This window comes from Lissotriton helveticus, chromosome 10 (genome assembly GCF_964261635.1).
Source record: "Lissotriton helveticus chromosome 10, aLisHel1.1, whole genome shotgun sequence".
NCBI classification, from domain to species: domain Eukaryota; kingdom Metazoa; phylum Chordata; class Amphibia; order Caudata; family Salamandridae; genus Lissotriton; species Lissotriton helveticus.
Window position 1 is genome coordinate 842,672,350 of NC_136071.1, and position 27,416 is coordinate 842,699,765.

At 43.5% G+C, this 27,416-nt stretch overlaps 1 protein-coding gene across 2 annotated transcripts in view; it reads right to left on the reverse strand.

Annotated features, from left to right (window-relative positions):
• Positions 1–25,999, reverse strand: part of OSBPL3 (oxysterol binding protein like 3) — an 861,863-nt gene extending 835,864 nt beyond the window's left edge. For both annotated transcript variants that reach the window (XM_078663459.1, XM_078663461.1), the window contains exon 1: positions 25,758–25,999. The gene's annotated coding sequence lies outside the window, so the exon portion shown is untranslated. The remainder of the gene's footprint in view (positions 1–25,757) is intronic.
• Positions 26,000–27,416: the final 1,417 nt, after the last annotated feature.

Below are 27,416 nucleotides of genomic sequence, written 5' to 3' on the forward strand. Positions count from 1 at the left end.
CCTCATCCAAACCATGATGTTTCTACTGGGATTGGCCAGAGAGGTCTTCTGCAGTAGTTTTTAAAGTGGGGGCAGGAGTGGCGCCTCCCCCCTTACCTGCAGCGATGTGTTGCGGAATAGCTAGCACCCACCTGGCTCTTAACTGGCCCGACGCGGATTTGCCAGAACACGCCCCCTCGCTTTCACAAATGCAGGGGCCTCCATGGGCGGTCAAAGGTCTGGACCCCTGATGCTGTTCCTCCAACTCCAACCAACACCAGTTTCTTCACTTGGGCGCCTCCATTCCTTAAAATATCCCCATCACTTGCAGATTATTATTATTAGATTCTTGCAAGGATCCATCTTGTCCTGCGTTACCATCGATATCAACATGGATTCCCTTTGAACCTTAGTCACTGGTGGCACACTCAAAAACCATTAATATACTCAAGACACATAGCTCTACATTAATTTCTACTCCGCTCTAGGCATCAGGGGCCTCCGGCACAGCTTGCACCTCATTCAGACCTGAATGTTCAGCACCTACCTGTAACTTAATCCAACAAAAAGCAATAAAAGTTCCAAACCTGGCTCGCCAATGTAGGGTGTGATAGATTTAAACCTCAAATTCAACCAATGCCAGGTAATTCAGATTCCACCTTGAAACTACTCTTACTTTCAAGGAACACATTTACCAAGAAAACCAAATGGGCTTTTTAGGCCTGCTTTACTCAAGAGAGAGTAATCATCTATCCGAGAAAGTGACTTCAGAACTGACTTCATACTCTTACATCTGGCAAGTGGCAACACCCTATTGCACAACCAGCCAGAGTCTATAGAGACCCTCCTTAAGAGCATCATAAATGCTGCAGCACACCTCCAAAGCCTTAATAAACAGTCTAATGGCTTGTAACACCTTTAAAGACAACTGCACCACTTAGAAGCTGGCCCACCAGAACCCCACCTACCTGGCTAAGAAACCCTACATCTGCTTTGGCTCTGGGTCAGGAGAGTATCATACTAGAGACAAGGAAGTGCAAGAAAAAAGCAAGCACTGGCATAGCCAATAGGACTTGCTTTTGGGACCTACAAGTGTTCGGCCAGACGTATTGGCTTTGCCAATGTCTTCAAGCTATGTTTTAGAGCAGAGTGGGTACAGTGCAGCACGTTAAAAAGTTATAATAGGAAAGTGTCATAAGCATTTTTGTTACCTCATATATAACCAATAAGACATTATATGTTCTGTGTCTTTTATGATTGACACTTTCATTTTGTTCAGTCATTTGTGGACTGTATTCCGATGCTCCAGCAGTGCAATATTGCCAGGGCCGGACTGGGAACCAAAACCGGCCCTGGCAAAGTGCTCAGCCGGCACCCCCGGGGGATTGGGGGTGCCGCCGAGCTCTTTGCCAGGGCCGGTTTTCGGCCGATTTTGTTACAGAGTCGATTTTGCAGCTATGCTACCAAAACGGCCCTGTAACAAAAACGGCCCCCAGGGGCCCAAACCGGCCCCCACCCGTGCTGCCCACCGGGGGATTGCCTTGTGCGCGCTACGGCCAGTACGGCCCTGAATACTGCACACACTTGTTGGTTTCTCCCCATGGTTGAGTTGCACTTCAAGTAAAATGTACAATCACCTTTTTCAGCTGCTGGTGTGCGCTCTTCAAAATGCCCTATGGCTAGGAAGAATTGGCTGCATTTAAATGTTATGGGCGGATTTGTATTTCTCTCTTCTTTCAGAGAAGCGTTTTACATAGACTGGTGCCATCGGAGGGGAAAATGTTTTGGGGGGCTGCCTAATGAATACATATGATGTATCTCTGGCTCCTGAGTCCATGCCAAATCACACGGATACCTGGCTGGAGAACAAATCTACCCAACTGTTGAGCACTCCAAGCTTGCCATCAGAGGTTATATGCCAAGTATTGGGAGGCACTTTACCAATGACATGTTAGGGGTGGACAAACATTTCAATTAATAAATAGTTAATGAGTCTTCAGGCAAACCTACTTTTTGATTGATGGATAGATACAGCAAAGAAGGGGGCTGCAAAATAGGAGTAAATAAAACTGACACTACAGTCTGCCTACCATTCTTGTGCCTCAGGCTCCAGCTGCTAGTTCGGACATGGCCCATAGGTGTCTGAGCAGATCTTTGTTTCAGAATACTCTTCGTACCATACATTTGAGAAAACGCTAGGCTTCTTATTTGAATGGCACTCTATACTTGCCTAATGTAAATTCAAAGCAATTGAAACGGTGGCAAGGAGATGCGGTAGAGAAGGACCAGGGGGAACTAAAAAGAAGTGACAGATGGAGGGGGGATGAGGTAGGCCTGTGGATAGAGCAACCTGGCCTGTGGATGGAGCAGCCTTCCCCAAAATGCCAATAGCTCCCTGGGCACATCAATAGTGCATTGCGGGTAGAGCACCCGAGGTGTCTGATTAGCAGGGAGAGAGGTGGAGCGGTAATGTGGGGGTATGAAGAACAGCTGAGGGACAGAATGTAGAAGTCAGAGGGTGATGCGAGTTGACAGAGGGTTAGAAATCATGTTACACCGTTAAAGAGATTCTATAGTAGACAAAGAGTCCGGATTCTCCCAATCCCCAGTATCAACAATCAGATTTGCCACACTCAGAAATTTGTACATCCCATGCCGGCTTTTACTAGCAGGTACAATAGATCAAAGCATGCATCTAAGGCTCAGCAAAAGGGAGTCGCTTGGACACCCAAAAACAATAGGGTGACCAGAGATTGTTAGTGGTAGCCCGACCCTGTGGAACGACCTGCCCAGCTAAATTCCCTCTACTAATTACCAAAGCATTTCAGTACGCGACCAGTGACCCACCTGGTCCATGAATGAAGCTTCAGCCCCCTATTTCTCAACTCTTCTAGAATGAATGAAATAAATCTACATCTTGCTTGTATTTTGCATATAATACACAGATATAAATATGATTCACCAGATTGTTGCATGAGATGCTTCATAAACCCCTACTGGATACTGTCAAGAAAACAGCAGTTGCCCAGCCACAGCACAGAGAGACATGGTCCTGACCGCTGTAAGTAACCCTGTCATACCAGACTCATCTGGCAATCAAAACTAACCAGTCTGGCCCATATCACATACAATATAACAATGAGCCAGAGTGTGATAACCTGCACTCCTAAATGTGTGCTTTTTCTAATCAATAGAAATCGTATGTCACATACAACTAGTGGCGGTTGGTGTAGTCAGAGAGGTGAGGCTGAGAGGGGGCACCACATTTTTATGAAGTCCGTGGCGATTTACTGTGCATTTTTTATGGGGTTAAATTAGTTCTCAGGCTGATTAACAGAAAGGAGTTACACAAGTAGGGTCCAGGCAAATTTATTTTCATTTAAAGAGCAGAATGCACTGTTTAATATATATATTTTGTGAATGGAGGGTGGGGAGGCGTGTGGGGGGGGGGGGGTCAACATTGGCTCCTTCATAGGCCTGGCAAAAAGTGCCACATGCAGGCAAGTCTGCGTCTGCAGCGTTTAAAGAGGAGACTCCCTTGACCTTTCCATAAATAACGTCAAAATCCTTGAGAGCCTGATACTTTTGACACCAGCACACTCCCATCTCTCTCTCAAGATAAGGCCCTGCACTTACCCCAATTATAGAGCATATGTAAAGTCCAAAAAAGACAAAAGAGAGTTGACCAGCCCCATAACCACAGAGGCTTGAAAACACTGGAGTTTAAAGTACCCTTTGATTTACGGGGAGCAAAGATTCACTGCTCTCCACAAGGGCGAACAGAGCACACTTTAATACTGTTCGCTCTGTTGGAAAGTATTTAAATACCTTCAGTCACAATTCATCCCAGGGAAAGGCCAGACATTCATTGTAATTTAAATAGTTTCTGCAGTGTCTGAGTCACGGCCAGCAATGCGTGCCCTACTGCCTATTAGCAAGAAAAACAAAAGCCACTTTTCATACCAGGGTGTAAAATGGTATTGGAGTGCTTTACATGAGCACCAGTTACGTTACACAAAGACACATTCATTTATTTATTTTTAGGCACGGGGAGATTTAGATTAAGTGATTTGCCCAGGATCACGGGAGGTTGAGAGGCGCCGAGACTCTAGCCTGGTTACTCTGCCTGTAATTCAGATCTAGTAACAAACAATTTATGATTAGCACCCTTAAGAATAAACAGCACTAGCCTACAGCTACATATTCGAACACTGGTGATGGCGGCATAGGCATGCCATAGAGGCATACCATAGAAAGTCAACAAAACAGAGTTTACGTTTTGTTCGACTCTGTGGCCCGCAGCTTCTGTGACTTGGAGCGTGTTTGTAATTTCGGCCGGCCCGGGACATTTCCAGTGGCAAGGGGACTCACATGTGCCGTTAATGGTGACAATGTGCATGAAGAGGGAAGAGCAGAAATGGCCAATCACCACATGGCTTCATGATAAGCCATACGGTGATTGGTCATGCTCTCCCCTCATGCTACCTAGTGCACCAGAGCCAATTTAAACGCTGATCCATGAGAGCAGCACCTGGATTTGCTTGGGCAGGTGCACTCAGCCCTCATTTGGAGGCTTGGATGTATGTCAGTACAACGTGATCTTTTAGATCGCGGTACTTAACAACGCGGTTATTACAACGCAAGTCATTATAACGACTTGCGTTGGAGGGCGCGGATTGTGGAATATTATAATTTTATATTCCAACACCAGTCCACGTAACAGTAGGGAAGGTGTTGGAATATAAAATTACAATATTCCTTAACCAACAGCGCCATCCAGCGCAAGTCGTAGTAACGACTTGTATTGTAATGGCATCGTGGTAAAGGTCGTGCGGTGTAAACACCGCGTTGTAAACAACGTTTACCGGAGGCTTAGGTGCCATGGCTGTGATTCCCCTCAGCTCCCTAATTGCGCTGATGGGAAGAGTGCTCTAGGGTGCATATCAGGTTCAAGTAGGGACTCAAGTAGGGACCCAGGTCTGCAGGTGGGGGCTTGTCTAGTTTCTACATCTATTAATTTGATGCTCCTCCCCCCAACCCCCCACCCTACAGGCTTGCATTCACTGTCCTGCCCACTGAAGATTCAGGATCTGTAAGTGCTTGGTCACGGCACAGCTGAAAAAAGCTGATTCCACAGCCATTTTTTTAGGTCTCGGCCTGCGTAGGCTGCGCTTGCGCAGTCTCGCCGGCGAGATCTTATGTCTTAGTGTGAGGCTTGAACCCGCCCCTCTTCTCCATTGGCTGGCTTCCTAAACGGAGGCCAGCCATTGAATAAGAGGGACGTCTGTCAGTTTGAGCCCCGTCAATTTGGGATTCGGGGGCGTGCTTTTTCATTTTCTTTCTCTCCTCTTCCCATTGGCTGGAATTTTACATTCCAGCCAATGGGAAGAGGAGAGAAAGAAAAACACGCCCCCGAATCCGAAAAGGACTGTGCGTTTCTCCGAAGCATTTCTTCTTGACCTCGGAAAAAGTTGGTTGGTGTTGTGGCGTGGTCCGCTTTCCTGCCAGAGCAACCGAGGGTAAGTGCTTGTGCTCGATTTCCTTGCCTCTGTTCCCTGCTTGTCAGCCTTTTTTCTTGCCTCTGTTCCCTGCTTCTGATATTTTTTTTCTTGCCTCTGTTCCTGCGTTGTGATTGTTTTTCTGCCCTCTGTTCCCTCGTTTTTCTGCCCTCTGTTCCCTCGTTTTTCTGCCCTCTGTTCCCTCGTTTTTCTGTGCGGCGATCACCCCCGCAGGAGCAGCACTTTCCCTTTGACCCGCTCCCTCCCGCTCTGTGGCAGCCAATCTCCCTCCCTCCCTCCCTCTCCCCTTCTCCCGCTCCTCAGGCCGGCCGCCATGTTACTGGGGTTTCCCTTTGACCCGCTCCCTCCCTCCCGCTCTGTGGCAGCCCATCTCCCTCCCTCCCTCTCCTGCTCCTCAGGCTGGCCGCCATGTTACTGAGGTTTCCCTTTGACCCGCTCCCTCCCTCCCGCTCCGTGGCAGCCCATCTCCCTCCTCCCTCTCCCGCTCCTCAGGCCGGCCTCCATGTTACTGGGGTTTCCCTTTGACCCGCTCCCTCCCTCTCCCGCTCCTCAGGCCGGCCGCCATGTTACTGGCCAATGCCAATAACTCCAAATTTCAAACATGCTAGACCGATTGCATTGCGAAGGGATTGTTTTGAATGTGCTTATCTGGACATCTATTGTTGGGATAATGTTATAGTATCATCACTGGTTGTTAGTCATTAAACGCAAGACAGGAATAGCATTATCCTCGGGCTAAAGAATTATACTATTTTCGGATGAGGGCCGCCCACTACTGAGCCGCTACGTATGAAAACCTTCCGTTTAGTGCTGAGCCGGCGACCTTCATTGAAAACCAGGACGTGCATAATTTATAATGAAGCCTTCATTAAATTAAACTCTTGCAAACACGACTGGAGTATGCCTTAGCCCTAATGATCAAGCGACTCTGTCCACAATATCATATCACATGTATGCACCTTCTTCACAAGGCAATGTCAATGTATTTGCACACTGTGTAAAATAGAACCCCCTGGGGTAGTTGGTACTCGTGCAAAGAGTCTTCAGGGGACTGCCTGATCATAAACTTTTAAAATACTTGTTATTGTAAGATCTCTTCAACTCATTTACCTGTTGGCCTTTATACTTGGCTCTTTTAACAAGCATTGGCATAGCCAATAGGTCTCTCCTTTGGGACCTTAGAAGAAGTGTTTAACTATGCAACAGTTAATGTTGTTGCACCAATGATATTGTGCTACATAACTAAATACTTATAAGGTCCTAAAAGCGAGACCTATTGGCAATGCCAATGCTTGTTTCTATTTAGGAAAGAACTGAACTGCAACTCTTTAAAGACCATTACATAATAACTCATTAAATAGTCTACTCCCATAACTATGGACTCCTATCTAGAATTACTCTCAGATTATAACTGCATTTTACCGAACACAACAGTCCATTGTCTTTCATCAAGTTTGACACTTCACAAAATGGCACACCAACAATCCTAAACAGGATCCCTGGTAATAAGCACTTCCAATACTTTATTTTAGTTTAATATTGCTAGATTCAAACACAATTTGCAAGACTCTAATATCTAACTTTTCTTAGCACGTTGATGTTCTTTTGTAGCAAACTTGGATAGTAGAAGAGCTTACCCTGCTTTTAACTGACCTTATGTGATCTGACCAGTTACAATAATGAGAGGGAGACCCAATGGTGGTTTGTTAGTTGTTGTGACTTCCACTTCCGCCACCTCCTCAGATTTGAATTCTGAAAGTGCTGGTCATGATTTAAAACACTGGTCTGTATTTTTGACAGAACTGGCCTGGAATAGTGTTCTCCAACAAAGAAATGTTCTCCTTGACTCAAAACTTGATGCACAAGTCTAATTGCCTCAGAAAATGTGTGGGAAATATGGACTTCTTTTTACCTAGAACTGTGACATTGAACATTTACCATTCCGTCAGCACTGACAAAGCACACTGGTGTTCCTTAACTTTTCCATAAGTGTGATCGGATTTGGAAACTGCTACAGCCTTTGCTTCTGCGCCCTCTCTTACAATTGCCTGGCACCGAGTTGACGACATGACAAAGAGGCTCTGAAAATATTTTTAGGACTAGATACAGATACAGAGACATCAGCCTCAATACTGTGTCCTCTGTGAAGTCCAACTTCAGAAATCTTAGGAATGCCTTCTATGATGAATGGAAGGGTGGGGCTATAGGTTTGAAAAAAACAGATTTAAGTAATGTTAGGAAATGTGGGGAGCGACTTTGAATCAACACCCTAGATAATAGAAAATGATTTAAAAAGAAATCTGATAAATGTTTGTCTTAGGAATGAAGTAACACACTATTCCAGGAGCATGCTCTGCAAACAAGAATGCAAAATGTACAGATGATAGATCCTGACAGTATGCACAACGGCCTCATCTTTTAGCCCACACAGTTGCAATTTTTTATCTTTTGGAAGGGTTTGAAGGGTCCCCTTGCTCAAGGGAATAACCCCAAAATGCAACTCTAAAGCGTGAGGTTCTTTAATTTTGACTCTATTTTACATTCAAACTCCATTTTGTGTTGCCTTTACACAGGCTGCATGATTCACGAAGTGTCTCTGCCCTTTTGGACTGCAACGTGTTGAAGACCCCCTCTGTCCTTGTCTTGAAACCCATCTCAGACACCAGCTGGCCTAACTAATTCTTGTCTGGACCACCTAATCCCTGTATCAACTATATGTTAGCCTTTAGCATTCTTCTCGTGCTGTATCTTATCTTTTGGCCTTCGCTATTCTCTCCCTGTGTTTTCCTATTCCACAACCTTTTCCTTTGAAGCACGCAAACATGTTCTGCCATTACTGATTGACCTGTAGGTGGTGTAATTGATTGACTTATGGGTTGGGCAAAAGCACGACTCAAGGGGGATGTTCTGGTTACATGATGCCTTGTTTTGAATGTTTTCCTATTGGCTAATATTTTGCAGATATTGTATGTCCATATTAGGTATTTTGCAAGCTTGCAAAAGCTAGGACTGCCCCTTACTTTTGTGCTGAGTTTGTAACCCTAAGCATATAAAAGGCCTCTGTGTTCTGTACTCTTTAGACTGCCTCATTCAGTTGCTACGGCTTCTGTGTGATGTAGTTTCACTCATTTGAGTTTAATAAAAATGTTCTCTTTATATTCCAGCTTCTGTGTCAGATTCTTCTTTTGTATTAGTGAGACCCCTGAGAATGAAGACTTGAGTTTCTTCAAATGGCGCGACCAGCGTGGGCTTCATCAGAGAAGTGACTTTCAGAAGGAGTGATCTTGTCAGGAGACTGAAATCTACTGAGGAGGACAGGACGGGACTCTACTACTCTGTGCACAAGGATTCTGGAGATTCTTTATCTTTGCAGCCAAGTATATTTCTGATCTTCCTGATTTTGATCCTCCACATGATGTCACTCCTGACTGAGAACCTTTTTGGCGTGAGTATTCTAAAAGAAAAAAGACCGTTAGGTCATGTAGAACTTGGCAGTTAGAATTTGGACAATCTTTTGATTGGTAAAAGTAAAGTAGTTTAGTAACGCTTACCATAGCTTTGGAATTTGTGTTGGCCAACTTTGGATTTGTATAGGTTTGTATATGCGAATTGCAATTTGTGTAGGCAGGTAATGAGGAGACTTTTCTCTACTTTGTATAAAATTTGAACGGTGCACTTACGAAGAGTACTTTAAGCACTACTTGGGGTATAATATTATATATTCTGCAATATTTTTGGCATGCCTGTTTCAAGCTCACATCAAAGAATGTGTTGCTTTATTTGGAAGGTACCATAGTGTGATGTGAAATTAATTAGCCGGCTCTCCTAGAAGGAATACCTAAATAGGTTTAGGTATACAAACATATTTCTTCCTTGGTGATTCTGTATCCCCAGGGAATTAAAATATGGACATAATACATACAAGGATCCTTTGTTCTGTGCAATTTTTTTTTTTTAATGAAGATATGCAGAGTGATTTTTGGGTGTTCTGCTAGCCAAAGCTAGTGAATTGAGTGTATTTTCGCTTCTTGGATACACATCAGTCTGTTGGGCTGTTTTTGCAGTCTTTTGGAACACTATTGAGAAGCGCTTCTTGTAAATATGACTTACAACTAGTATTTACATATGGTTTGGTTTAAGTACAGTCTGTGGGCTGTCCTTTGTTTTTGTTCTAAGTATTGATTTGTGGGTTAAATGTGTGTTTAAATGTCTATGTGGTTTTCCCATTAGTGCAATTTCTGTAAGTGAATAGCGATGGCGCTATTCACGAAATAAATGGTTAAAGCGCGCCGTATTGTGTGTCCTGAGTGTTTGACCCCTTTCTGTTTATGTCTGAAATGAGCTCAATGTCTGTTCGTGGTTTTTCTTGATGTTTTCAGTGTATTAAGCAAAATGTCTAAATGCTTAAAAACTAAAATTTAAATTCACATTCACTAGGAATAAAAAAAGCCTCAAAAACGAAAATTTTGTGTTATGTAGAAAAATAAACTTATAGTATTTTTTACTTACATACATTGTGTTAGATATTAACAGGCAAACACTTCAGCTGAAGTAAATTTTTGCTGAATTCAAACGCATAATATAGAATACGCATTGATGTGTCTTAGTTTGAAAAAGATTGCCACTGTGCTCATGTTAATACTGAGAGGAGAACTTTTATTACCTCTGAGCAAAGAGCAGTTGTTTTTGTAGGTCACAGAATAAACAGGAATATTTACTCAAGCCAGGACTTCGCCCTCAGTTGCACGGGTGAATCTTTGTATTTCAGAATGTCGTTTTAAAAAGGTTCCAAAACTAAGGTTCATTATTTTGTATTATAGGAAGACATTTCAATTAAGGGTTTTCCTCGCTTTAAGCATTTCTGTAAGTATATTCTTGGTTCTGTTGCTAAATAATAATTAACCTATGTAATGAAGAAACATTTAAAAAAAAAAAGAAACAGTAACAAATGCTGAACAAGATAAGGCATGTGCAAGGAAACTAAAAAGTTAATGATGTCCTGAACATTGATTGGCAATCTCAGATAAAGATCAATCAGGGAAATTGGCTTTGCAAGGTCAGTTTCAGGTGAAGAGGTCAGTTTCTTACAGTTCATTTCAGAGTAAGCCTGGTTAATGTGTACATGAACTGGGGATGCCAGGCCACCTTGTTCGCCGGACTATCTTTGCAGGCCTGCGTGGAGGAAGGCGAAAAATGGTGAACCAGAACAGGAAAAAAACATTAAGTCAGACTCGAGGAATTACAGAACCACAATATGTGGAATTATCAAAAATGATTGGGGTTATTAAAAATAATTATTAATTATGAAAAATAATTATTAAACATAAGTGCTACAAAATTCGATTTTTACTATTCATGAAGCTTAATGCTCATACTGTGACCTCCTAGCATTATAATTTAATTTAAGTTGTGTTGCACTGCATAATGAGGACATTAGCATATAGAATTTCACTTGGCGCAGGCGTGAAAAACTCATTTTTCTCAGGATTTGCATGAGATATGTCTAATGTCCAATCTCTGCAATGTGTAAAGAACATTCTGAGGATGATTAATATGTATCACAATTATAGGATATTTATTTTTAAGTGCCCCAGATATCAAAGTCGGATTTGGGTAACATTTGGGCATTCTTGCCATTTACAATAGCTTTAAAGTGCTTTAGGCTTCAGTAAATGCATACATTTAGGTATACTACAAATTTGCAGGTTGTTCCCATTTGGGTTTGCTTTTAAATGGCTCAGTGAGCCAATGTGCCCGGTGCAGAGGTTTGAGTTTAATATCAGGGTGGAAGGTTTTAACTTTAGCTGGACTTACTGAGACGTTCATCCATTTAAGGTTGATGAAAGGAGTACCATTGCAAACAAGCATTTGTTCTAAAAACTGGTATGTGTTTTATTATGTTCTGCAAATTATTCACAGTAACTGTTTTAAAAATCTAAGAATAGAAATAAATTGTAGCCCCTAACAGGAGTAATATATATATCATGTGTTTTTAAATAGGGTTGGTTATTGCAGGTTAGAAAGAGTTGGGAAGGCTTTTTGTCTTTGTCAGCCTTAGAGTAAGGAAGAGGGAGAGGGCTGAGGAGCCCGCAAGGCAGGTTTTGACCTTAAGGTCAGTAAGGTGGGAGTTAGGAGTAAGTGTAAACGGATGGAGAAATTATTACTTGGAAAAGCAGGGCCTCAAAGGTGGTTGGCGCACGGGACACGCAGAGTGTCTGTGAAAGACTTTTATTTTTGAAAATAAAAATTACGGTGGTTTAGCATGTTTTCAAAAGATGGTTGGTTACAGTTGATATTTTGTTAGTTATGTGCAGTGTCAGCAGTATGTTGAAAACAGATGTTTTTTTTAATTATGACTTCTTTGAAAAGAAATGTTCGTGCGTTTTACATATTTTTGCATTTTATCCTTTTATGAATTGTTCCTGCTGGTCCTGTGTGTCAGAAGAGACACAGTAAGTTGTATTTGACAGCCAAATCTCCACTAACTGGTGAGCTGCTGTCAAAAGGAGGGTGAGGATTTTAAACATGACAAATTAAGCAGGCCCGAATATTGGGTTTTGGGCTTCAGGTTCACAGTGCATAAAGTACATGACATGGTGTTGTGCGTCACCGCTCATTTATATATGCTATTGTTTTGTCTATGCTTTTTGTGCTTGATATACAGCAAGTATATCGGATGGCTTGACATGTGCATTTTTTTTTGCATGTTTTTGTTTTATGTTGCTGCTTTTGATACTATTACAAGTTTACCTGTGTTGTGAAGGGATATACATGACGATGTGTATCCTGCACAACAGTTGGGTAGATTTGCTCGGACACTAAATTTCACAGATAGACAGACAACACTTCATCAGTGTATGTCAAATTTGGCTATAATGGTATTTGAAGAAAAATAAAAAAGAGATATACAGGATCAAAGTGTGTCACCTGCTGTTAGTCACGTTACTGCCCCCTTCCCTTAAGGAACAGGCAGCCCTAGATTTATGGATCCTGATTGGACGTAAGGATAAATTATAGATCTGTGACTCTTGTACATGGTGACCTAATTTCTATATTACATTAGTCAGTTTTGTTCTGCTTCCTAAGTAGTGTATGGCTTTGTACCATAAAGGAAACAAGGTTTCATTTTTCCCTGAAGAAGGAACTGGAACATTAGCTGAGATTACCATATATGGTTTAGTGGCCAGCGGTAGAGCTAACATTTCTGAACTATTTTTGATTTTTGTTCACCCAAGTAATTCCTTGTTCTTCCTATAGATTTTTCATTTGTTACTTCTCCCCTGACCGATGTCGCATCGTGCCTAGCTATTGGGGATTTTTGCTGTGACTTAGTCCCATTTCTCTTTCCCATATTCCTTTCACTAGTCAGCTTTTATTATTGTTGATGTATTGTTCAGGTTCACACTTCCAGATTGCAGTAATGTACTAGGAACCCCCATATTATGCATAATTCCCTTTTATATGACCAGGCTGGTTTTTAAGAATTTTCTTTAGGCCTACTTCGATGTTTTCCAGTCTGACTGTCAGGGTAGTGATGGACTGGTTAACTGACTCAATACTATAGTAAGACAAGTTTTCCACCTCAATAGGAGATACCTTACATTTATTTTTTGAACATGACAAATTTTCAATGACTGTTTTAATTTGGATTTTTACCCTTTTGTTCCTGCTTCTTTAATTTTTGGTGGAATCAGATGTGTACCAAATCATGGAAATACCAGGACTCTCTAGTTCTTGTCTTTTGTTTCCACATTTTTGATCATTAGCATGTGTATTGCATAGTGCACCTGATGCACAGTTATTAAAAGGGAGGTATCTACATGCCCCTGATAATCTGTATTATGCAATTTCTCTTTTTAGATGTTCTAGATAAGGAATTAGGGAACACCTATATGTAATCATTGAGAGAAAAAATATGTTTACTCCATTAGACGATGTCACCATGTGTGAGGACATCCATTCAGATAGAATTCCCATGTCGCTATCTACCCTTAGATGGTAGAGGATATGCTCTCACATGGAAACCCAATTGAAGAGGCTAGAGGCACTGTTTTTCCTACTGTCTTTGTATTGCCTTTGAGAATTACAGTGTATTCTAGACCAGAATTGTCCCATGGCATATGGCCACTCCTTTGAAGATTGCAGGCCACCTGCTTACAGTCCCCTTGTTAAAAACAATGAACTGTTTTTGTACTAAATTGAAGGAAACTAACAACTGTGTCACATTTCCTACGTCACTAGGTTCTGCGGGATTAAGTCATAATAACCTGCGGAACTCAACCACAATCTCATCAGTGACAGCTTTAGATGAAAAGTCCCAGCACCCAGAAAAGAAGCAAGGCTGGATAGCGATCTCCAGCGCGCCATCAATGGTATCTCTAAAGCATCGAACTTGCTCCATCAGACGGCAATGGACATCACAGAACCAGAATTTCAGTGCAAAAGAGCAAAAGAGATTGATTCTTGTTGTTTTGAGGCTTCAGTTTTCCACCTGCCATGTGCTGGTAACCTCTGACAGTGTGCAGTCCCTTGAGCCCCTTGGCCTGAGTTTTGGCCACACAACCCCTTTTCCTTTGTTCCAACGGAAGTGCAGTGCACCCGAGGATCCAAGATTGGCAAAAAGCACTACATTATGGTGCCCATGAAAGAGCAGCCTGAGCATTCTCTGACACCGAGTAATGAGTGTTGGAGCCTGAGAATGTAGAGCCGGATCTGCATAAGATGATCTGTGACCTTGATCAATGAAGAGCACACCATCTGTAGTGCCTGCCGCAGAGGAGAGATATTGGTGCACTGCCTTGAGACATTGAGACTTTCGAATGAGCTGTGAGTGTTTGCCAGGAGGGCACTCCAACGAATATTGAGAAACACTAATTTTTATGGGAGGCCTGAATCAAGAGGCCCATGCAACAATGGGAGCAGATTTGATGGATGATAGAAGTCTGCCAGAGAGGCTTTGAACCGACTCTGGGCATAGTTGGTTGCACAAGTGGTTTCCGTGCGATTGCATAAAATGGGTGTTAGGAGACTGATTCTTGTTGTTTTGCTGGCATTGTTTTAAAGTAGTATTCTGTTTAGTAAAAGCAGAATAAAGTCCATTCTCTGTGGAAGAGTATCCCTTTTCATCTGAGAGCATTTATAAGGATCGCCACTGTTCCACCTGAATATATAATACGTTTCTGAAATGCATAGGAGCCCTAAAAAAATTTACTAGATAATTTTAGGTTTTGCTTTTGCTTAGGGTAGTGAAAAATGATAATTTTTGTTTGAGATAGTGGTCATTATTTTCTTCTGTTATCTAAATGTTAAATGCTTTGTTCTCTTTGTATTCCTGCTGATAGCTTAAATATTCCTGTTTTTATAAAACGAGTAGAATGCTCACCTAGCAATGAATTCGGATTTGCCTGTGTAATGGCAAAAGGAGGGTCTGAGGTTCTTTAATTTTGACTCCATTTTATATTCAAACTCCATTTTGTGTTGCCTTTACACAGGCTGCATGATTCACGAAGTGTCTCTGCCCTTTTGGACTGCAACGTGTTGAAGACCCCCTCTGTCCTTGTCTTGAAACCCATCTCAGACACCAGCTGGCCTAACTAATTCTTGTCTGGACCACCTAATCCCTGTATCAACTATCTGTTAGCCTTTAGCATTCTTCTCGTGCTGTATCTTATCTTTTGGCCTTTGCTATTCTCTCCCTGTGTTTTCCTATTCCACAACCTTTTCCTTTGAAGCACGCAAACATGTTCTGCCATTACTGATTGACCTGTAGGTGGTGTAATTGATTGACTTATGGGTTGGGCAAAAGCACGACTCAAGGGGGATGTTCTGGTTACATGATGCCTTGTTTTGAATGTTTTCCTATTGGCTAATATTTTGCAGATATTGTATGTCCATATTAGGTATTTTGCATGCTTGCAAAAGCTAGGACTGCCCCTTACTTTTGTGCTGAGTTTGTAACCCTAAGCATATAAAAGGCCTCTGTGTTCTGTACTCTTTAGACTGCCTCATTCAGTTGCTACGGCTTCTGTGTGACGTAGTTTCACTCATTTGAGTTTAATAAAAATGTTCTCTTTATATTACAGCTTCTGTGTCAGATTCTTCTTTTGTATTAGTGAGACCACTGAGAATGAAGAGTTGAGTTTCTTCAAGCGTATTATGGACCACTTTGGTGTACCATTGGATAGGAAAAGATCCTATTCTTATCCCCGTCCCCCATAATGTCACAATTAGGTAGTAATTCCCCAGTTGTACCCTTTCATCGAGGTGCCAACTGGTAAAGTATTTATGTAGTTTTGGGGTGTAAGAGCTAAACCCTTGTGTGCTGAGTAATGGCCTCCCAATGCAAATGAAGTCCAATGATGCCTGGGAAACAGGACTCTTTTTGTGTTTGTTTTAGTTTTGAATGAAATGTGGGTGTTTGCAAAGAATTAGTATGATCTTTACTGCAGCAATCAGTAGGAATACTCTTACATGTTGGCACAAAGTTTCTCACCACACAAGACCCCTGATGAATGTACCTGCATGCTGTCACGTGGGGATTAGCCACCACTGACCATTCCCTTGGAAAATGGAAAGGGAAGGCATGTTCTATTCATCATTCTCGGAGGATGAAACTCTGACCCCAACCTAACTGGTTGGATTTTAGAACTTTAAGAGGCACAGACAAAAACTGGAAGAGGGTTACCGCGCGAATGCTACAGATTGAGACTATAAATTGGAGTTTCATGCCAACAATTGGAAGGTTATAATCAACACAGTCCTGTCAGGCCCCTCTCACAGAGCTTCCTGAATATTGAGATGTGTACACTGTGCTGCCCATTTCCTCTAAGCTACGTCTATGCCTGTTGAACTACTGAACATGTGATGGCCTGCTAAATTCCTTCTGACTTTCGCTTGTGTGGAGGTCCCCAGTCAGTGAAAGGGGGACAGAGATGTGGACAAACACCAAGGCAAGTTGGAGTGAACCAAATGGTGACTCTAGCAGTCAAGTACAGCCCCCACATTGGAGTGGGACTCCTTATCCAAACACGCAATGCAAAGAACCAAAATCTACTGATATTCATCATACCCTGGGCGGTCTTAAAAAAAGTTTCATGAAGGAAAGTTATTTAAAATAAATCTGCAAAAGATCCAAGTCATGATATTGGTCTGCTTGAGTAAACTTCTAATCTAGGATCTAGAGACAAAGAAGAGGCGTTTGGTGTTAACTTACTGGCCACAAAAGAGCTAACAAAACAATACTTTAACGTGGTAGCCTTAGGTAAAGGCACTTAGTCTTGTGCAATAGGAGCTACAATGATTAAACTGAAGATATGGTATGTGTCTGCAACTCCTTTAAAGAATGCAAGCATAGCTAAATATCTCTCCTAATATCATAAGGGGCCACAGAGTGGTTACACTCACTAATGTAACAAATAATGCAACAGGGGGGTTTCTGTTATCACAAATGCACCAATTGAAGTAATCTGATTGGAGATGGGATTAAGATCAGTTTTTGTAGGTTATTTTACTGCCAAGCACACCCCTTGCTCTTTAAAGCTCCTGCGGCATATCACACGTGGATGAATAATGACAGCAGTTGTTTCTGCAAGGACTCACTAAAAAACAAAACAAAAAAGGAAGAACTACAAAAGAGGATAGCATTAAGCTGCTTCTTTTTCCCTGATATAGAAAGTTATAGCTGTGGTCTTAGAAAAGGGTCAATACGTATGTTACGTTGACACCAAAATACATATTTTCCCTTAATGTTCTAAGGGGGTTTTGATTTTACCAGTTCACCGTTTATGAGATGGAGGCAGCGACAGCTCCTCCACTAAGGCGGAGCAGCATCGCCCCACAAGAAAAAAACCCAATTATAACAGAATGCTGCTATTTTATTTTTCACTAGCGGGCCTGTAGGTGCAGTGTAGGGCTGGGCAAAGCACTGCAGGGGGAATGGTGGCACTCTCAGTGTGCATGATGGTTTGGCAGGCCATCTTGGGCCTCAGAGGGGCAACAGAAATGCAGTCCTGCAGCACCCAATAATACTGCGGTGTGGTACAAAGTAATGGGATTTGCATTGTGCATATTCCTTAACTTCATCAGGAAGGAAAAAGTGGAAGGGAATGTCAACTTCTTCTACCTATTACAGCTGAGCAACAACCTGCAGACTGCAAGGGTGCTTGCTTTTGCTGAAAGGAACATCTGCTCAGGCCATGTCCACCGAGTTCCGGCTTTAGCACTGGTGGGGCCCGATGTGACTCTTTTTTGGCGACCCCTCTCCTATGACCGCCTGCTGCATGGTTCTCCTCACTACCACCCTCCAACAGAGCCCCTCCTCTCTCCACAGGCCCTCTTTCACTTGCATTCATGTTTTATAGTGCTACTCATACCCGTTTAGGTGTCAGAGCACATTACATCACACACTTAATATCGAGACAATGAACCATACAGCTATTAACCAGCCTATAGGAAAAGTTGCATTAAACAATGAGAAGTAGGCAGCATATCTGAAGAGTGTTTGGTATACTATTGAGAAGCACAAATCCAGGATTTTAAAATGTACTACAGTGAATAGGGTTGGCTTTAAAAATAATAATAATAAATTTCTACCCAAACTAATCCTTTTTTGCAACATTAGAATAATGAAAGAATGAGAAAAAACACAATGTTCTAACATATACTTTGCAGTTTGCATGCAGCTCTTTGATGACAGTTTATAGGTCACTGTCCTATATTTGGATTGTAACCTAATAAATGGAAGTGACAAAAGGATTTCAGAGACAAAAGCAGTAACCCACTGACCTATCCACATAAAATACAGCTCTCTCATCTTCTTGATACAAGATCTTTGAAGCAGGCACATTAACCCTCCACTGATGAGTCAAAACTGCCACTAATCAAAACTCCATCTCCTTCCAGCAGGCACATTAATCACCGGCGTTATCATGACATTTTCTTTGCTGCTTGACAATGGCTGGACACACAAGTAACTCTGCAGTGGATCGCGATTAAACCCATTGGTTTTTTCTAAGCACAGAGTTCAACACCAGTTGGAGTAACGCTAGCCCTGATATTCACTTACCATAAAGTTAAATAGTTTAAAAAATGGTATACAGAAATGGGCACTTATCAGACTGTACACAAGTCTGTTGAAGCTGCAGCATATTTGTCCAATGCGATCTTTTCTATGTAACATTTTTTTTAATCATTTAACTTTGTGGTGAGTGAATGTAAGGCAACAAATTCATCCAAGTGGAGTAGAAATAACGCAACACTAGAACATTCCCAACTCTCAAGTCTTTCACTGACAGCTTTTTGTATTTTGTTTTTAATGGCGAATGTGATGATGGTCAATAAATCAAGGCTCATTTTTAGGTTTCTCCTGCACAGCACTTGCACTGTGCTTGAGAAATGTATAGTTTTAATATAAACTTAGAAGGGACTTACATCCCACCACCTCTCTTTCCTGGCTGCTCATTGGTTCCTGCGCATGCCACTTACCTTTCTTCCATTTCTATTGGCTGAAGCCTACTTTCCTGCATATGCCAATGCTTGTTCCTCTACTTCTCATATCAGATTCCTGGTGCCAAAATAGTGTTACTATCCGCTTTGGTGGAACTACATTTTTTATAAAGTTTTGCCTTTTACTCTTGCAGCCCATTTATATAACAATTTATCACCCAGAGAGATTAAGTGATTTGCATAGAATATCAGGATGTTGCGTAGTGCCACTGAGACTCTAACCGGGATCCCCAGCTCTCGAGTCAGGAGTTCTAGCCACTGTGCCACATCCTCTCCACTACTGTATTATCTATCAGGGAGCTCTTTCCTTCTCCTGGACGATAATTGATGAAAATAGCTCTTTATTCATTACAACGGCAAAACTGATGCATTACCAATGCTTAATTTTCTTATGTTTTTTGCCCATCCTTGCCTTAAACACCAACTAGCAGCAGCTGCAGGCTCCGATCTCCTTCATCCACAGCCTCATGTACACCTCACTCATTTCTTAACTCCTCCCAGTATGAGGTGGGGTGCGTGCTCCCACCCCAACCTGTGACGCGTTTAGAAATTGGTATTGTTGCACTGGTACACAGTGCAGCCTTGCTGACTGACCAACAGCCATGAGAAACCTAGGGCTTACGTTTAAAGCGCCCCGGCTGTTTTCTATCTGCGAGGCTGCACTGTGTCATAAGAGGCAGTGGCCCTGCAGCCTTGCAGGGCACGGAGGATCAGGGCTAAATAGAAGTGAGCCCTGTAAATCCTGCGACAGCATGCACCTGCGCACTAGTGCAAGTGTCTTTCGGAAGAGCCTGCTTTTGCCTGACCTCACTCGTAGCGAGGGTCAGAAGCTCCAAACAATTCACTACTATCACAGTTTTAAAAATAACTAACAAGTAAGTATTGAGACGGGAGGGGGGCGTAGCCCTTTTCCCCTAATAAAGTAGCTGTCCCTGGTCCTGAGTGTACATTCTAAGTTAGGGTATATTTGGCAGACATCATCTCAATCTTTCTTTTAGAAGAGGTCTTCATCAAAAGGACATGGCTCTCGCTTTCACTCATATCCACACACAACCTTTTTGTACTTTTCCCAGAAAAATTCAGCGTAAAACAGTGACTGAAAGTACCAGCCAGAGGACACCTCGTCCTAATTGGCAAGACCTATATGTCTTGCATGCTACAGGAAAACCTCCATCCTCAGCTCTATGGTGTTACACACTAGAATTACCCCTCTCAACCTCCTAAGTAGCTACCTCCCACCTAATCTGCAAAACCCTCGAAGTAAGGACAATTATTATTGCGTAAAATCAGAAACCTCATCCTAACTTCATCCATTTAGCACTCCGAAAACATCATTTTCAGAGATCTCAACCTCACAGGAAATATGTCCAACAACACTATTAAGGCCTTTACCAACAAGATAGAGATCAAACAAATCACTTTTTCACCCGTTTATAGGGCAATGCTCTTGATTTCTTCTTCCCCTTCAGGCAGACCCAGATCTACCAACAGCTCACCTGGTCTGAATATGCTGCAATTGTAATCCTCATCCAATACAGTGAACCCACCCACCCTGGCCAACCTAAACACACCAAACGATATTACTTTTTCTAAGAGCTCTCCCACCAAACATCTTAAACAGGACTGCACAACCTTTGTAACATAAACTGTGCCAGCATTGATTCCCAAGTAAACTTACTAAACCACACACACTGGGAGTGGTGGACAACACCCACAAACCATGTAAAATGTCCTACAGTTATAGGAAAGTCATCCATGTTCTGGTCTTCCAAGCCCCAAGAACTCACTAATCACAAACAGATCTTAGACACACATGAATTATGTCAAAAATCCCAACCCACAAACATGATCCTCACAGAAAAGTCAATAAACTTTACATTAGCCTAATTGGCAAAACTGACATCAAATGACTCACTCTGCACAATGCAATCTAGCAGTACTTGTTTGACAAATTCAACAAAACTAAACACTGAAAGAAGTAGGCAAGCAACCATCCACCATGCTGAAATATTCATCCATCAAACAGTTATTTCACTGATCCCCTTCATACCATTAAATCTTGGTCGGATGAAGAAGACATCCCCCAATCGACAACTGTGAAATGCCTTTTTGAGAAGCATTCGTCCTTCTCAACTCAACTAGTGCCTGGCCTCAAATGCAGAAGGAGTTCTCATATATGCTCAAGAAGAAAAAATATCCCAGAGAGTTTGAATAAGACTGTCAACATTTAATACAATACACCTTAGCCAGAAAGTATTTTTACATTATGTCAGAAATTAGAAGATGTTGTCCAGCCTTAATTTTGGTGTTGTGGTGTACAACATGAACAAACAAACATGATTTTTTTAATTACCATTCCAGAACATAGGTCTAGCATTTTTGTCAAATACCTTCCCACACAACATAGAGAAGTGACTATAACCAAATGTCCATATAAATCAGATTTCAATATGGCATCTGCACAAGATGCCAATAGAAGTAAACTGTGTGCTGCACATTTAACTTTTACTCATCTGTAAAAGCAACGCATGTTTGTGATGTTTGCAATAATTGTATCATCTTTGTGTGCAACCAATGCTGCACTGTGTATAGTGAATTGAATGGGAGGGAAGTAGGTAATGAAAAATGTCAATGGCATGACCTGTATCCCCCTCTACTTGAACCCGTTGCAACCCAAACAATGACTTTGTAGGGAAAGACAGTTTTTATTATTGTTATCACTATGTAATTTGGGCAAACAAACATAAGGCATTCATTCCATCTCTAAAGAACAAAAAGGACATGCAATGAGTGGCCACTAATCCATGTACCAAGCAGGGTGACTGCTCTCGAAGAAGACAGTATGGCTAAAAAACAAATGCATGCTATACCACAGAGCACAATGGTTTCTCTCTTTATGTCACAAGTCTGTGGGGCTAAATCACAAACATTTTTTTTGAGAAGTGGGTTCCACAAAGTTCCCAATTTGTGCAGGTGGAGGGCACCGGTACTTCTTGGGGGGAACTGGGCGTATTTTTTTTATCATATGTCGTTGACAAGAGAGAAAGGCAGAAAAGTGAAAAGAGAAGAATAAAGAGACTTAAGAAAGAATGACAAAAGAAGGAAATCAAAGAAGAACGAACATACAAGATTAAAACAAAGCATCATGTGGTGTAGAGCAGTGGAAGCAAGGGGTATGAGGCTGAATTAATAAAAGGTAAACTTGGAATTCAGCAACTCAGGCATTCAGCAGCGCCAGCCCTCTAAGAAGTACTTTAGGCCCCTGCACCTATATTTGTACAAATGAATTACTGGGTCTGCCTTACGCTTGGCCTCATCTTACCTATTCATTTATCGGAATAAGCCATGCTTAATCCCAGAAAAACATATTGTGATGCAGGAGGGTTTTCTTCTGCAAACCAGCGTTTTTTCTCCAAGCAATACATGAGTAAATTACACCTAACTTTGAGTAAGTCATATATACTCACACAAAAAGGGTAATGAATTAGGCCTGGAAATTCAGGTGCAAGACATCTAAAAAGGAGTAAGACACCGCATCTCATAGTAAAATTTTTCCTAATCAGGCCCTATAATTGGGAAATTCTAGACGTGTGCAAGCCTCCCTGCCCTAGAGTCCCCATATCATGGGAACTCTCCAACCAGTTCAGGTCTTTTAGCTGGTAGAACAATGCATTTTGGGACATGGAGTTTCTCGTTTAGAGTATGAGCCCACAAAAAATAAATTAAAGAAAAAACACACAACTTGCTGAGGGTGCCACATTTGTCATAAGGATGCTTGACATCCTAAAGTGGCCATCCTTTCAAACTGAAGAAGATATTTGCACAGGTGCCGGAGAGAGGTCACCTTTAGTTTACATGACCAATATGTGGAAGGTTCTCCATCACAGAAGGTGTCTTGCAAAATACATTTGTTTTACTCTTAAAAATGTTAATAAGAAGGAATGTGACCAGGCAAGGTTAAATTATGTCCCTAAACCAGTAGGAGCACAACGCCTTTAACGCGGAGCGCCCCACCCAGCGTGGCAGCCACGTGCTCGCTCGCGTGCGCATGGAAACGAGTCAGCAATTCACAAACTGAACCCTGCGCGTGCAGCGAGTACAGCCGTTCCGACGAGGGAGGCGGATGCTGCGGGACCAGTTCTAAGAACAGCAGCAGGGGTAGGAAACCCTCCACCTTGTGCAGCCCACGCCTACTTCAGCAGTCTGAGAAATGAGCATTACTTACGGCACGGGAAACACACACGCGTGGGAAGGGGCCTCGCGCAGCCACAAAGCAGAATGGCAACACAGCAGTGCCCACCTTCTAGTTATAGCCATCTTTCATTTCAACATGTCTGTATGCGGGGTGGGGCAGGGGCATCATATTTCCAAAAACAAAAAACGAGGGCATTCCACTACTTCAGACGTAGGACTTCAAATGTGCATGCCCTGCAACACAGGCACGTAGGGCAATTAAATGGAACCTTTAAACATGGTAACAACAGTGTTCATTAAATTGCTTTCTGGTAGGGCTGCTATCCTCTTGCCTACTGCAAGTTCAGTTGACTTCCTTTAGAAACCACATGTTCTAAATGTTACGACACGAGAGGGAAACCGGGACTGCCCTGGCAAATCCGGGACCCTGGTCACCATAGTACCCAGGGGTATTTTCACATCTCTGTGGGCGACAATGTACAGCCCACCCGAAACTCCGAAAGACTTTGGATGTGGGTCACAAGAGTCCCTTTCTGGTCTTGCTTGCTTTCCTGCCTCCTGATCACGCACCTCATAAAATGCGCCCTGAGTAAGTGACACAGTAACAAGAGCACGCCGAGGTGGATTCGTGGGCAACAAACATGTTAGAAACGTTGTTTCAGTGTCTAATCCCTTTCGTAACCAGCTAAAGGACAGAATGGGATACAATTGTATACCGGAACTGTTTATTTATACCGTTTTCTTTAAATTGCAAACTGGACTCTGCACACGCGTAAATAGTGCATATACAAAGCACATACCTGCACACAGCATGGGTTTGATGTGCCGAAAATTAACCCTGGCACTGTCATCTAGCAAACTGGGATGTTTTCCAAGCCTCCAAATACATCCTAAGCTGTCAAGGTCTTTCGAATTCCGGAGCATTTCTGTTAACAAGAATGTACAACTTTGTAACCTCTATGTCTATGAGAAGCGTAGACAGTTTTTTTCTCTCACCGCGACCCTAACATGCCAAAGCGCTGGGGTTTCACATCCTGCTCCCTGAAAAGGCATGCCGAGTCACGCAAGGGCTTCCCTGTCCTCTCAGCACGTGAGCTGCTCCGCCGCGCTGCGTCTGACTCACGAACTGCCCACAAAATTGTTCTGATGAAACAGTTCACTGCAGAATCGAGTCAGGTGCGTCAGACGTACACACGCGGACCGTTTCTGAAGTCCAAGAGCACAGGCTCAATTACACGGCCCGCCGCTGCCCAGCCGAGGGGAGATGCTCGGGAAAGGCTCCCATGTAGTCCTGCCAAATCATACTGCGTAGGAGCGAGGCGACTGGTACAAACAGCACCGCCTCACAGCCAATGAGGTGCCCAAAGCCGGGGAGCAGATGTTTTGTGCACACTAGGGTAAGCCACGTGCTGCAGCCTGCAGACGTTTCATTTAATTCATCGCGCACTCCGAAGGTGTCCAGGCGCACAACACACATCGGAGCGCTTCCCGTTCTCAGCAGGCGCTTAGATCTCGCAACCATTGTCGGCTTTAGAGCTAGTGGCGCAACCCCAATTGCCCCCTCCTCGGATTCCGTCACCAAAACCCTTAATCAGTGTTTTCATAACCACTTTCTCGCATTCCTTTTGTTTTATTTAACTATTCATACCAGTTTAGAGTGTCAGAGCACTTTACATAACACACACATCAAACAGAGACAATGATTCATAGGTGTCTAAGTCTAGTCAAAATGTTACATAAAAGAGGAATACAACTGGTGTAGGAGGCATAGGTGATCCATACTTCTAGACAGTATAGTTTAAGAGTGCTTGGACTAGAGAAGCCTTTAACAGTACAGTGGTTACAGCTCTTTAATGGCAGTTAATAGTTGTATTACGATTGTAATCTATAAACCACAATTAACAAAAGGATCTCTTACAATAGCAGCAAGCAACTCACAGATCTAGCTAGTTCTATGCACTTTGTGATCTGCATGGTAAACGTTCTTTGCAGCAGGGACGTTAACCCTACCTGCACTACTATAGAAGTGTCAAAACTGTCACTACATAAAACTCCGATCTCTATCCAGCAGGCCCGTTAATGACCAGAGTTATCTTTGCCTTCTTATTGCTGGATGAGAGGAGCGCGGCAGAAGGTGCTTTTAAAATCACAATGTTGTTGAAAACACGGCGCCTCCCGCAGTCAGCGCCCGGTGCAGTGGCCACGGTCGCACTGCCCTCGAGCCGGCCCTGGACTCGCAAGCATAACGGGAAGCGCTATATAACAATCAAAGCATTACAATTAGGAAGGGTGTAGTCGGTGCGGTGCTGCGGGTCTCAGTGCCTTCGAAGCACAGCAGGGTGTGACAACAGAATGGGGACGGTCGGTGGGCTCAGCTCGGGAGATACCTCGTGTCTAAACACCAGGCTTTTGGTCGTGAAAGACCCGGGGTATTACCAGCCCTCACGTCAGGCAGACAGCGAGGTAGCGCCTCCCAGTCTGAGCTGCTCGCTAAGCCTCATACAGTCTGCCTGCGCTGCTTGGGTGTTGCTCGGAGTGAAGCTGCTGAATGGAAGAGCCTACCTGCGAGGTGCCAGGAAGTGCTGCCCGGCCAGGCAGGGGTTGAGGCACAGACGCGCGCCCCCTGGGGACTCCGGAATGCTTAGAGCCACAGCCACCTCCAACTTGTGCGGGGCCGCGCGCTGCTGCCACCCTCCGACCGCGCGGCTGATGCCCACATGGAACTCCGCCTGGGCTCGCAGCCTGGAAGTTCCAAGGTGGGCGGGCATCCAGGCGCTGACTAGCAGATCTCCCGACCAATGAGTGATCTCGGTCCACCTGAGCAGTGCCGTGGAATCTGGTCGCGCCCCGTGCGGGGCGGAGTTTCCTGACGCTGATGATCAGCCGGGAGCCCCTGACAGGTGAGAGGCGTGACGGGTCTGTTATGGAGCCGGGGCTCTTCACCAGAGGCTGATCTGCCGAGTGTTTGTCATCGAGAGGAGCACTCGGAGCCTGCACTCGAAGGAGGCTGTCTGCTTCGGCGCACTGCGCCTCAGACTCTCTGCATTCCTGTCTTGGGAGTAGAGCAGCAAGGTACTGGTTAACTGGGGATTTCCAGTTCCCGCATTTCGTGCACTTCTGTTGGGTACGGAGACTGAGTGGCTGTCTTCGCGGGACCTTCCATTAGGGTAAAACGGGCAGCAAACTGCAGGCATAGTTACCATGTCAAATTGTCCATGTTATGGTGACAACTTTCTGTCTTATCTGGTTCAACAGCCAATTAACTGCACAAGGCGTGCTGGAGGATCTTAGCGAGAGTACGGCCTACAAGTCCCAGCATGCATCGTCAGTACGACCTACAAGTTCCAGCCTAGTCAGTGCAGGATGTACCCACACTGCTTAGCAAGGCTGTCTGAGAGTCATCTGCGTGGCATGGACAAGTTGCCAGCTGAGTGCTAGAGTATAATACTTCTGAGCACACACACGCCAGGGGCATAACAAAGGTCTCCGTGGTGTGTTGGGGTTCCCAGGATTACCCACACTGTGGTCTATGGGTACAATGTAAACAACAGATTGCCTAGTCTGAGGCGTCCTCAAGCTGAAAGTAAAATCTTACAATATTTTTTGTTGCAAGTGCCAAGGTATGGCCAAGCGGAAAAAGCTCCTCAGTACCTGTCACTATATCCAGCCAGGCTGAGATAATTCTAGCGGAGGCCAGAGAGTGAGAGACAGCGGACAGGGAATTAGGGACAATGGGCAGCGTGGGGAGGAAGTGCAGGGGAAAAGAAGAGGACAATGCAGAGATGAGAGAGTGGAATAAGAGATGAAAGAGACACAGAAGTGAGGGTGAGCAGAGTAGGAAAGGAGCATATCAGGGCACACATGATTAACCCTGGGCTAAGTACTGCGCTACGCTCGCGTAGTTTGCGAAGTTTGCGCTATTTCGCACTACGAGAATTGCACCTAGCACAGTGCAAACATGCGTAGCGGTCATTTTTTGCTTGCTCGCGGTCCTCCACGTCAAATTGGTCGACCGCGAGCGAGCAAAATGACATCCCGCTGAGACTTTTTTCTCGTTCGCGATCAGCAACATCAAGTTGCCGATCGCGAGCGTGGAAAATAAACCTCCCGGCGAGATTCTCCATGCGGGGAGGTCAGGTTTCTTATTACGAGTGGTCGCGTATGCTCGCCACCGCTTACGATGAGAAACTACCAGTCCGCGTTGAGAAAGCTGCCACTCAA